Genomic DNA, 10934 nt, shown 5'->3' on the forward strand with positions numbered 1-10934 from the left:
AAGGTTACAATAAGAACTTAATTGTGAGTAATTGGCATATTAAGTATGAGATTGGGTTCGTGCTGCCATGTAATGATCGTAATAGGCCTTTATCTTTGGTACATTCAATGAAGAAATTGGCCATTCAGGTTTACAGTAGGTGTAACGACTCGATTTCGTAGATCTGAAATGCTAACAGGTTCTTACTCGAACCTGAGGTCAACTAAGGGAAAAATGGTCATTATGCACCTTATTATGAGATAAGAGTCATAATGAAGTCATACTAGTCATTTATAACCACATTGGATCATTAAAGAACGGTAACTTTGAATTCGGGTTCATTTCGGAACCCTAGGATTATGACGGGTAAAATAGTTATTTAAAGTTAAAATTATAAAATAAGGTTTATGCCAATAGAAAGATGGTTTAAAATGCATCAATCTAGACTTAAGAATGGTTTAATTTGGATTTGAAATAACTAAGTTATGACTGTTTGAAGTTTGGTCAATGCGAGCGATTTTGACAATCTCAAAATTTTCTAAGTCTGGGAAAATCCAATCGATCGGACAGAGAATAGATTTTGGAGGGCTTTCAAAATTTTCTTAGTGTTGAAAAATCCGATCGATCGGACTGAAACCCGAAAATACCTTAATCATCCTTCTTTTTTTTTTTTTTATTGTGTTCTCCTTTAAATTATAGATTAGTCATTTAGACCAAGCCAAACCTATCCCAAAACATAAATAAAGGTATAAATACCTCACCAATACTTTGTAATGGTTCAAAATACTTCATCATGATTCAAAGTACATTTCAAAAGACTAAAAATCCAAAAGATAGATTAGAAATCACAACGAGACCACCAAAGATGGGTAAATGGTCCCAAAGTCATTTATATCCTCACGATAAATGTGATTAATCACCAAGTGTACTTCTTGTGAAAATGGTACACCATTATATTATAAAATTCCATATACATCAAAATTTACTCACTTTAAAATAGACTAAGCATCTAGGCTACAAAAGGAATCCTCAAATGCTTCAAAGATGGGGTTGTGGATCGCCCATTACTTCTTTTTCTGTTTCTTAAAAATATTAGTAGAGGAGTGAGCACAACAGCTCAGTTGAGACTGCCTAAGTGGCATCTCCTTAAGTAAAGTAATCAACCACAAGTTTTTCACAACAAAGAATGGAGATGAGATAATGGGATCACGCTAAGGGTGTACAACATCATTTAAATCATCAATTAGTCACCATCATCAACTAGTGTATGCAATGCATGGAATGCTCTATGCAACTCACATACCACACACATACCCTCACATGTCCACACACCCACAACAAAATAGTACTAACTAGCCGGACCTTAGGTACCTCCCTCGGTCCCTAGGGAGAATTTTGTTATCATCCCTGACGGAAAGGTACCTCCCAACCGTCATTTAGAGTTTAAGTCGCTAAAATTACTCACAGGTACCTCATGTGTCCCTATTAACTAACTAGCACTATCGACAAAGGGGTACCTCCCCAAGGTCGGTTTGAGAAAAACCTTTTCTCAAAAACTTCTCAAATTCATTTTCTCAAAAACTTCTCAAATTCACATTTCATCTCTTCACATTTCCCACACACATGATGTCATGAGAATGAAATGTGTAATACTTGAACAATTCTACTTCTTATCAAAATTTCACAACTCATAAGGAATATTAAGTTTACAACAATTATAAATTTGTGGGTGTAACTGTTGGAAATCATATCTATAAGTTGACCTAATGATTGTGGCAAATTTATTGGGTTTTCATTATAGGCTAATGTTTAAGGATATTATTTTTATTTTTATTTTATTTTATTCTCTTTATTCTAATTTGGTTTTATTCTCTTTCTATATTTGTAATTTTCCTCTTGTATAGAATGATAGCTAGGCTCTCAAATTGAGTACACCAATTTTACCAAGTTACTTTTTGGTATCAGAGCGTCAAACCTACGCCTCCCCTCTCTCTTTCTTTTACCGCCTCTTTCGATCTCTCTCTATGTCGTTACAACCCCTTCCCTCTTTCTTTCTTTCTTTTTTTTTTCTCTTTTCTTCACAGACTCTCTCTCTTCTTCTGGTCGCTGCTGCGACAATCTTAGGGGGAGCCAATCTCCTCTAGGTTCGACCCCTGTAGGGGTATTCCCTTAATCGTTTTCATGCACTAAGGGTTAGAAGACATGTTTATAATTTTTTGGGGTTGCAGGGATATTTGGCAGCATTTTCGGATTGGACCGTCGTGTCTCCGACTTCTTGGTTTGATCAAAATCAGGTTTATTCCTCCGTTATTTGAAATTATTAGTGATCTGTTGAATCGTTCTATTTAATATTATGGCTGATTCAAGTAATAATAAATAAACTCTCTTTTCGGTGCAACATACACCGGCTCAATGAGTTACTAGTGTGTTATTGAATGGTCATAATTTTACATCCTGAGCTCATTCCCTCCGCCTTTATATTGGTGGAAAAGGCAAATCAGGGTGGCTTTTGGGCACTGAAAATATGCCAGATATTAAAGATCCTAAATATGCTCAGTGGGATATGGACAATATCACCATTTTAGGATGGATGTTTAATTCTATGAAGGACGAATTTATAATATATTCATGTTTTATGACTCTGTTAATGACTTGTGGACTGCTTTGAATCAAATGTATACTCATTCTAGAAATGATGCTCGTATTTTTGAATTATACCAAGATATTGCTAAGGCCTCACAGGAAGGCCTGAATTTATCTGTAGCTCATTACTTTTGGTATATATTTGAGATCTCGTTGGGAGGAACTGGCTTAATATAAGCCTCTCAATGAATTCCCTCATGAGGCAGCCTCTCTTCTTGTCAAACATCTTGATCGTTAGCATACCTATCAGTTTTTTATGGGATTACACCTAGAATTCGAACCACTTAAGTCTTAGATCTTGAATGCATCACCAATGCCATGCCTGTTAGAAGCCTTTGCTACTGTTGATGGTGAAGAACGCAGGCACTATTTAATTCAGCTCTCACTTGTTCCTCTACCAGTGTTTGAGCCTGTTGGGGATAGTATAACATACTTAGACATGTTAAGGCTCGCTGCTTCAAACTTCATCCTGAACTGAAGCAGAAATTTTCTAGGAACCATTTATCTGGAACTGGTTCTTCTCGTACTTTTGTTATTGCAGAGACTCCTACTACTACTGCTACTACTGGTGGATCTACTGTATTTCCTGGACTGAGTTGGCTTTAGTGTCAAATTGGGCAGATCCATTCCCTTGTTTCTAGAGTTGGTGCTCCTTCAGCTGCTCCCACTACCACTATTGTTACAGGTACCCCTATTGCATTTTATGTTAAGGCCAAATAGCCTACTTGGGTTTTGGATTCTGGGGAATGATCACATAACTGGTGAGTTATTAGTTTTTTCTTCCAATGTCATACCTATTACCCAATATGTGTATCTTGCGGATGGCTCTACATCTTACATTCACAGTAAGGGTGATATTTGTCTGTCTCCTGATATTACTCTTTCATCTGTTCTTCATGTACCTAAATTTGCCTTTAACCTTTTATCTATTAGTTAGCTTACAAAAAACCTCCAATGTGCAGTTATATTCTTACCAGATCACTGTCTGTTGCAAGACCTTTGTTCGAAGAGGATTTTTGGCAGGGGTTATGAGCGTGATGGGCTTTACTACTTTGGGGAACCACCAGGAGTGGGTCTTCGAGCTTCTGTCCTACCTGCTATTGCTTATGATGTTTCTTTTCACACTTTTAATCTATAGCATGCACGTTTGGAGCATGTAAACTTTCAGTATCTATGTTTATTGTTTTCTTCGTTAAATAAAGCATGCAAGGACCATAAGTTTCAATCTGAAGTTTGTGAGCTTTCTAAACATACTAGAACTAGTTATATTTCTTATATGAGTCGTGCTCCTAGTATGTTTGATCTTATTTATTATGATGTTTGGGGCCCTTCCCGAGTTACTGCTTTATTGGGACATCGATATTATTTGACATTTATTGATGATTATTCTCTTTGTACTTGGGCTTATTTATTGAAAAATAAATCTAATGTGCTTCTTTTATTTACCCAGTTTCTTCAAATGATCAAAACCCAGTATAACACTATTGTCCGTAATATTCATTCTGATAATGGGCGTGAATATGTTTCGAATAAGTTCTAGACTGAACTTAATAAAAAGGGGATTTTACATCAACTCACTTGCCCCTACACTCCTGAGCAAAATGGCGTAGCTGAACGCAAAAAAAGTCATCTTATGTCTGTGGTCCGATGTCTTCTGAGTGGTATACATGTGCCTAAATTCTATTGGCATATGGCTATCCTAATAGGTGCTTTTCTGATTACTTGTACTCCCAGTCGAGTTTTGGGTGGTAAGGCCCGGCTTCAGATTCTCTATCCTGATTATACATTGTTTCACCTTCTGCCTCGTGTTTTTGGCTATACTTGTTTTGTTCATAACCGTAGTCCTTCTCATCATAAAATTGATGATAAATCTATTAGGTGTATTTTCTTGGGGTATTCTGCTATGTCAAAGGGTTATTGTTGTTATAATCCTGTGGCCAAACATATATATCATTCTCTTGATATGACATTTCATGAAACTATTCCTTTTTATAATGCTAATTCTATGGTACATGATTCTCTCTCTTGTGTTCTAGAGAAGGAGATCTATCCTATTGCCCGTCCTGTTCCTCTATTTGAAAATCACACTATCCTGGAATCTCCTTCTCCATCCATGTAGGGTTCCCCTCCACCTTTGCAAGTCTACTCTTGTTGCCATCACACTCAACCTCCCCTACTAGAATCATCTTCAGAACTAGGTCCAGGTAGCTCTCCTTCTCTTGTGGCTCCTACCATCCCTGAGTATACATCCTGCTATCCTACCCGTGATCGTCACCATCCAAATTGGTATGGTTTCTTTAGTAGCACTAACTACCCTATTTCCCAATATGTCTCCTGTGATGGTCTTTTAGGTGCATATAAATCCTTCTTAGGTGAGATTGGGACCGTTTCTATTCCTTCATTAGTGTCAGAGGCCCTCCAGGATCCCAATTGGGTGTCTGCCATGACAACAGAAATGGATGTTTTACAGCATAATAATACATGGGAACTTGTTGTTTTACCTACTTGGGAGAAAACGATTGGCTGTAAATGGGTCTTTCTTGTGAAGTACTTAGCCGATGGATCTATTAATTAGTATAAGGCTCAGTTGGTGGCAAAAGGCTTTACTTAGATTCCGGGAAAAGACTTTGGTGCTACCTTTGCTCATGTAGCAAAGTTGACGTCTGTGCGATTGTTTATCTCCTTATCTGCTGCCCATTTTTGGCCTCTACATCAGTAAGATGTCAAGAATACATTACTTAATAGAGACTTACTTGAGACTATATATATAGATCCACCCCCTAGATTTCGGGCTGAAAGGGAATATGCTGGGAAAGTCTGTCCGCTGCGGAAGTCTCTTTGTGATATGAAGAAATCTCCTAGATCTTGGTTTAGTCGTTTCAATGATGTTGTTTCTATCCATGGGCTTTGTGCACTACCATTCAGACCATACTTTCTTTATTCGATGTCGCTATGATGGTCGCTGCATTATATTATTGGTATATGTGGATGATATCATTATCACAAGTGACGATGCTTCAGGGATTGCTCAAGTGAAACTTCATCTTCAAAAGTCCTTTTATGTGAAGGACTTAGGTTCCCACTGATATTTTTTTGTAATTGATGTTGTTAGATCCCGTAGTGGAATTTCCTTATCTCAAAAGAAATATGTTTTGGATCTTCTTCAAGATACTGGCATGCTTGGGTGTCGACCCACTTCCACTCCTATGGACCCCAATCTCAAACTCTCTGTTAAGTCAGGGGAATTACTTCCAGATCCGTCCGTATATCAACGTTTGGTAGGTCATCTTATTTACTTGACTAACACAAGGCCCGATTTGACATTTGTTGTTAGTGTGGTTAGTTAGTTCATGCATGCCCTTCGTTCAGCTCATATGGATGCAGTTTACCATATTTTAAGGCATCTTAAGTCATGCTTTAGCCTTGGTCTATTCTATGCCTTAGGAAATCAGTCTAGACTCTCATGCTTTACTGATGCAGACTATACTGGATGTAAGACAGATAGACGTTCTACCTCTGGCTCACATACTTTCTATAGTAATCATCACATATCATGGCATCAATTAATCATAGGATTCAATACATAGAAATTGATACCATGTTGTAAACAATTTATACACAAAGTAAGCATGTAGTCACACAAAATCCACCAATTAGGCAAGAACTCAAACATACACGAAATCCTAGAATTATTTTTCACAATTAGCATCAAATTAGTATGTTATTCAAAGGGAAAAACATGAAATTAACTACAAAACCTAAGGACTAAGATAATTAGACGACTCCACCTCAAGCAATACAAAAGCCCCAAAATAGAAATTCCTCAAAGACCTCCAAATGAAACTTTGCTCTGATCAAATCGATGCTCTCATCAAACTCTCCAATTTGCCTTATATGGCAAAGATCAAATCATAATGCAAATGAGTGAAATAAAGGGTTAAAACATGTAAAAGTTGTGTTTGGAGAAGGAGGGAGGGAGGGAGAGAGATAAAGAGAGAGAGAGATCTAGAGAGAGAAGAAGTAAACCCATGGCTGGAAGAAGAAGAAAATGGCCTAAAATCTGGTGGTGTGGTCCTTAGTCTTGGTCTTAGTCAATCCTTGGGTCCCACTTTGACCCACAAATGGTCTAGAATGTCCCTCCATGCAAATACACACTATTACATGCAATAAATATATATTTAAACACATAAATACATATATTTACATTGAATAATTCAATACAAATGCAAATGGACTCAAAAAGATTACCTTAGCACGAAAAATCCAAACATGGGGCCTACACGGGATCTCTCGGACTGAAAATCCAAAAAATGGGAAAAAGATATGAGATGCATTTCTAAGAGTTCTAAACTCAAAGAAATGCCCTAAATGAACTCCGGAACTCTCGTGGCATACTAATTTATGCAAAATAAAATAAAGAGATAATTTCACTAACACCTCCTCAGATTTAGCCAAATATCACACGGATACATCTCTTAAAAATAACTATCACTCACATTATAAACGTTTGTTCCATTTTTTATTGACACCCTAAACATCACTTTTCAATGGTGTTAGAGCAATTTTTCCATATAAAATGACATTGCTACCTTTCTAACTTTGTATTGACTTATAACAAAGTTGTTACATGTATAAAATGACCCAATTACCCCTAATTTAATATGTATGAATATATATATATATATATCCTACTTATACGTATACTGACAGGTATTTTCGAGAGGTCGCTTCACAAGGTCAAAATATGAATGTAGTTTTGGAAGCTTAAAAGTCAAATTTACATTTATAAAACCACTACTACTATATAAAGTATAGTGAGTAGGGATCGTCCTCAGGGATTAAACACGTAGTTGGAATCTAACTTGACTTTAGTGAATCAAAAGATTGAAAGATCGGGTTTGGTTTGGTTGATTACTCTAAAGTTCAATTAAATGAAAATGTAATTGAAATTAAATTAAATGGGCTAGGGCTTGAATGATAGGAAAAGAGGCTTAGGGCATAGGAATCACCACTAAGCTCATTCACTAAGCCACATGCTTTCAACAAATGGGGATAACATTATATTGTAATAAAATGTAGTTATAATCATTTGTACAACTTGCAATTATAAGCATGGGACTATCCAATTCAAGTACGAATTGTCTACCTAACAAGAAGTAAACTAGGGTGTAGTGCAACCCATCAAGATAAAGGCATAACCCATCAAACTAATTTACCAAGTGTATCTAATAAGAGAACACATTAATCAAGATGTAGCTACAATTATTAGTACAATGATGCATATAATAAGCATGGACTATAAAAATCAATGCATGAATTGTCTACCTAATTACAAGTAAACTAAGGTGTAGCACAACCCATTATGACTGTAGCCCACCAAACTAGTTAGCAAATGTATCTAATAAGAGCACACATCAATCAAGAGGATAATACTAATTGCAATTATAAGCATAGACTACCTAATTCATTGCGTGAATTGTCTACCTAACAACAAGTAAACTAAGGTGTAGAATAACCCATCAAGACAAAGGCATAACCTATTAAATTAATCAACAATTGTATCCAATAAAAAGCATGTATATCCATCATTAAATATAAGTACAACAAGTATCTAGTGTAGAGATCAATTCCCAAATAATCACACATAAGATAATATGTAATCACATAGAGAATCAATAGGAAGAATTAAACCATAGAAATCCTTGGTACAACTAAGTTTCATTATATACACAAGGCTATAGCACTAATCACAAGATATAAATTCCCAAAAATTGTAAGACAAGGATTTAGATTACAGCTCAGGGCTCATCCAAGCCCTAAGGAGAAGTCTAGCTAATTATGGAGGAGGTGGATATGGTTATAGAGCCCTTAAGAGCAATCCATAAGCATGGTTTCATCTTCTTCCTCTTCTTCTTTGTTGAATTCTAGAAAAAGAGTGTGTGTAGATCTAGAGATATGTTCGTGTGCCTCCACTTTCTTCTTTTTCCCAAAACCCTAATCTCTAATTTTCTAAAAATGAAACCTAATAAAAATAAAACATAAAATGAAAGCTACCCTTTACAAATGGTTCAATCCTCCTTTTATACAAGACCCTTGGAGCCCAAAACAGGTAAGAAATATGCCCAAAATTGATGCAATCCCATGGCCATTTGGCAGGTGAAGATCAGGTAAAACCGCGCTAAAAATATCTGCTACTAGGCAATTCATGATTGATCACACAGTGTTTCAATCGATCACAACTCTACTACGATCGATCGTGATGAGCTGTCATTAATGTAACGACCCGAACCCGTAAGTCTAAATCGCTAGCCGGGTCCTTACCCGAACCCGAGAACATCTAAGGGTAAAACAGTCAACTAAGGTGTGGTAATACATAATATAACTCTAAATGAGTCTAAATAGGTCAACATAAGTCATAAAGATCATTTAACCATGACACAAGGTCTTGCACATAAGAATAAGGATTTCACACAGTTGCCCCCTTCGTTTTTAAAGAATTCTGGAGTAATCCACACTAAAAAGGTCATAACTCTTTATACGATTGGATTTTTTGATTCAAATTAATTTCATTGAAAACCTAACTTAAAATACTTGAGTTCGACTCAAATTTAACCCAATTTAGAGTTAAAATGAATGACACATAACACAAAAGAGTATAATAAGATGAGTGAGCATCAACACATTTTCCATCATTTCACATAATTACAATCTGAATAATGACTTTACTTTAGTATCAATTTAACAAGAAGTCCTCTTTAACAACTAAGCAACACATAGATAACATTGATCTCAATTTAAACGACTAACAAGCAAAAATCATAGATGAAACCCATAATCCAATTCAACCAATTCATGTAAAAATTCGGCATGCTTATAAGGGAAACACAATAATCACTTACAAGGACTTAGGACTACACAAGTTAGACAACCCCTACCTCAAAAAAGTTAGCCAAGCCAAACAAGCCCTTAAGCCTCCCAATTTTTGAAGCCCCTCTAAACCCTAAACCCTTGCAAGATTGATATCAAATGGAAGCCATCTCCAAGTGGATCAACTTTCTCTTTTTGCCTCTCATCAAAATCTCACTCAAGGTCTCTCAAAAATAGATTTGAAGGTTGGAAGACATATGTATATACATAGATATAGAAAGATGAGGAAAAGAGATGAGAAATAGAAGATGCCATGAATGAGTAGGAAGACGAGGCTTGGTCTTTGTCTTAAAATGAAATATGGACCTAGTCTTGTCACATGTCAACATTTGGGTGAAATATCCTTTATTCCAAGTTACCGTATTGTCCTCATTCATCCATCACAATGCCAACCTCGTCCCACAAAATATCTACTCTAATGTAAAGACACACTTATATGTATATGCATGTGAAATGATTATAATGCACCTCACTTAAAACGAGAAAACCGGGAGAAATTCCCGAACCCAAAAATCGTCTTGACTTCTGAAATTCTAAAAATAGTCTCGTCGCCTCTAATTGACTTAGAATAAATAAAAATTTCATTTCTAAAATCCTCAGCTCAAGAAAATGACCAAAACGACCCTCAAGGCCCGCGTAACATGCAAAACGAGGTAAGGGTTAAAATAATCCAGAAAAATTAAATAAATTCCAGAAAATAAGAAAAATTGGTAACATTACAATTAATAATAATGCTTATCCACTTGCTAATAGGGGTGCACACGGTTCCGGTCCTCGCAATTCCGGCCGGAACCGGAACTAGAATCGTTCACGATGGTTCCTTGAAAATGGAACCGGAACCGGAACCGTATAGTATGGAACCATTAACTCTCAGGCAAGCAAGGAGCTTCAGACAGGTTAGGTTTCAGCATCGGAAAGAGATGAGCTTGAGAGCTTCGTCGCCGATCTGCGATCGCATTTCAGAGAGAGTTTAGTCACCGCATTGAACCTCGAAAACAGAAACGGAACCACCGAGAGTAGATCGGCTTGGGCGTTGAGAGAGAGACGGTGACGGCTCTGTTACTCGATCTGAAACCACCGGCGACAGATGAGAGAGCATCGTTTCTGATTACCGGAGCCAAGTGACTGGAATATGCAAGCTAAGCACTCGTCGAGAAGGTTGGAGATGTAGTCGGGGAGATCAGGAGCGTCGGATAATGATGTCCTCAAATGACCAACATGCCGGCATCGGTTAACTCTCGGCAAGCACAGAGCTTCAGATGGGTTAGGTTTCGACATCGGAAAGAGATGAGCTTGGTACATCTGTACTAAATTACTAATCCCAGCTTTTCATCTCTACTGCATAATCTTCCACCTCATCAACTGAAGGAGCCTCGCACCTAAGA

This window comes from Cornus florida, unplaced genomic scaffold (assembly GCF_030987335.1).
Source record: "Cornus florida cultivar Cherokee Brave unplaced genomic scaffold, ASM3098733v1 CherokeeBrave_3.0.0_Hap2_Chr02, whole genome shotgun sequence".
NCBI classification, from domain to species: Eukaryota; Viridiplantae; Streptophyta; class Magnoliopsida; order Cornales; family Cornaceae; genus Cornus; species Cornus florida.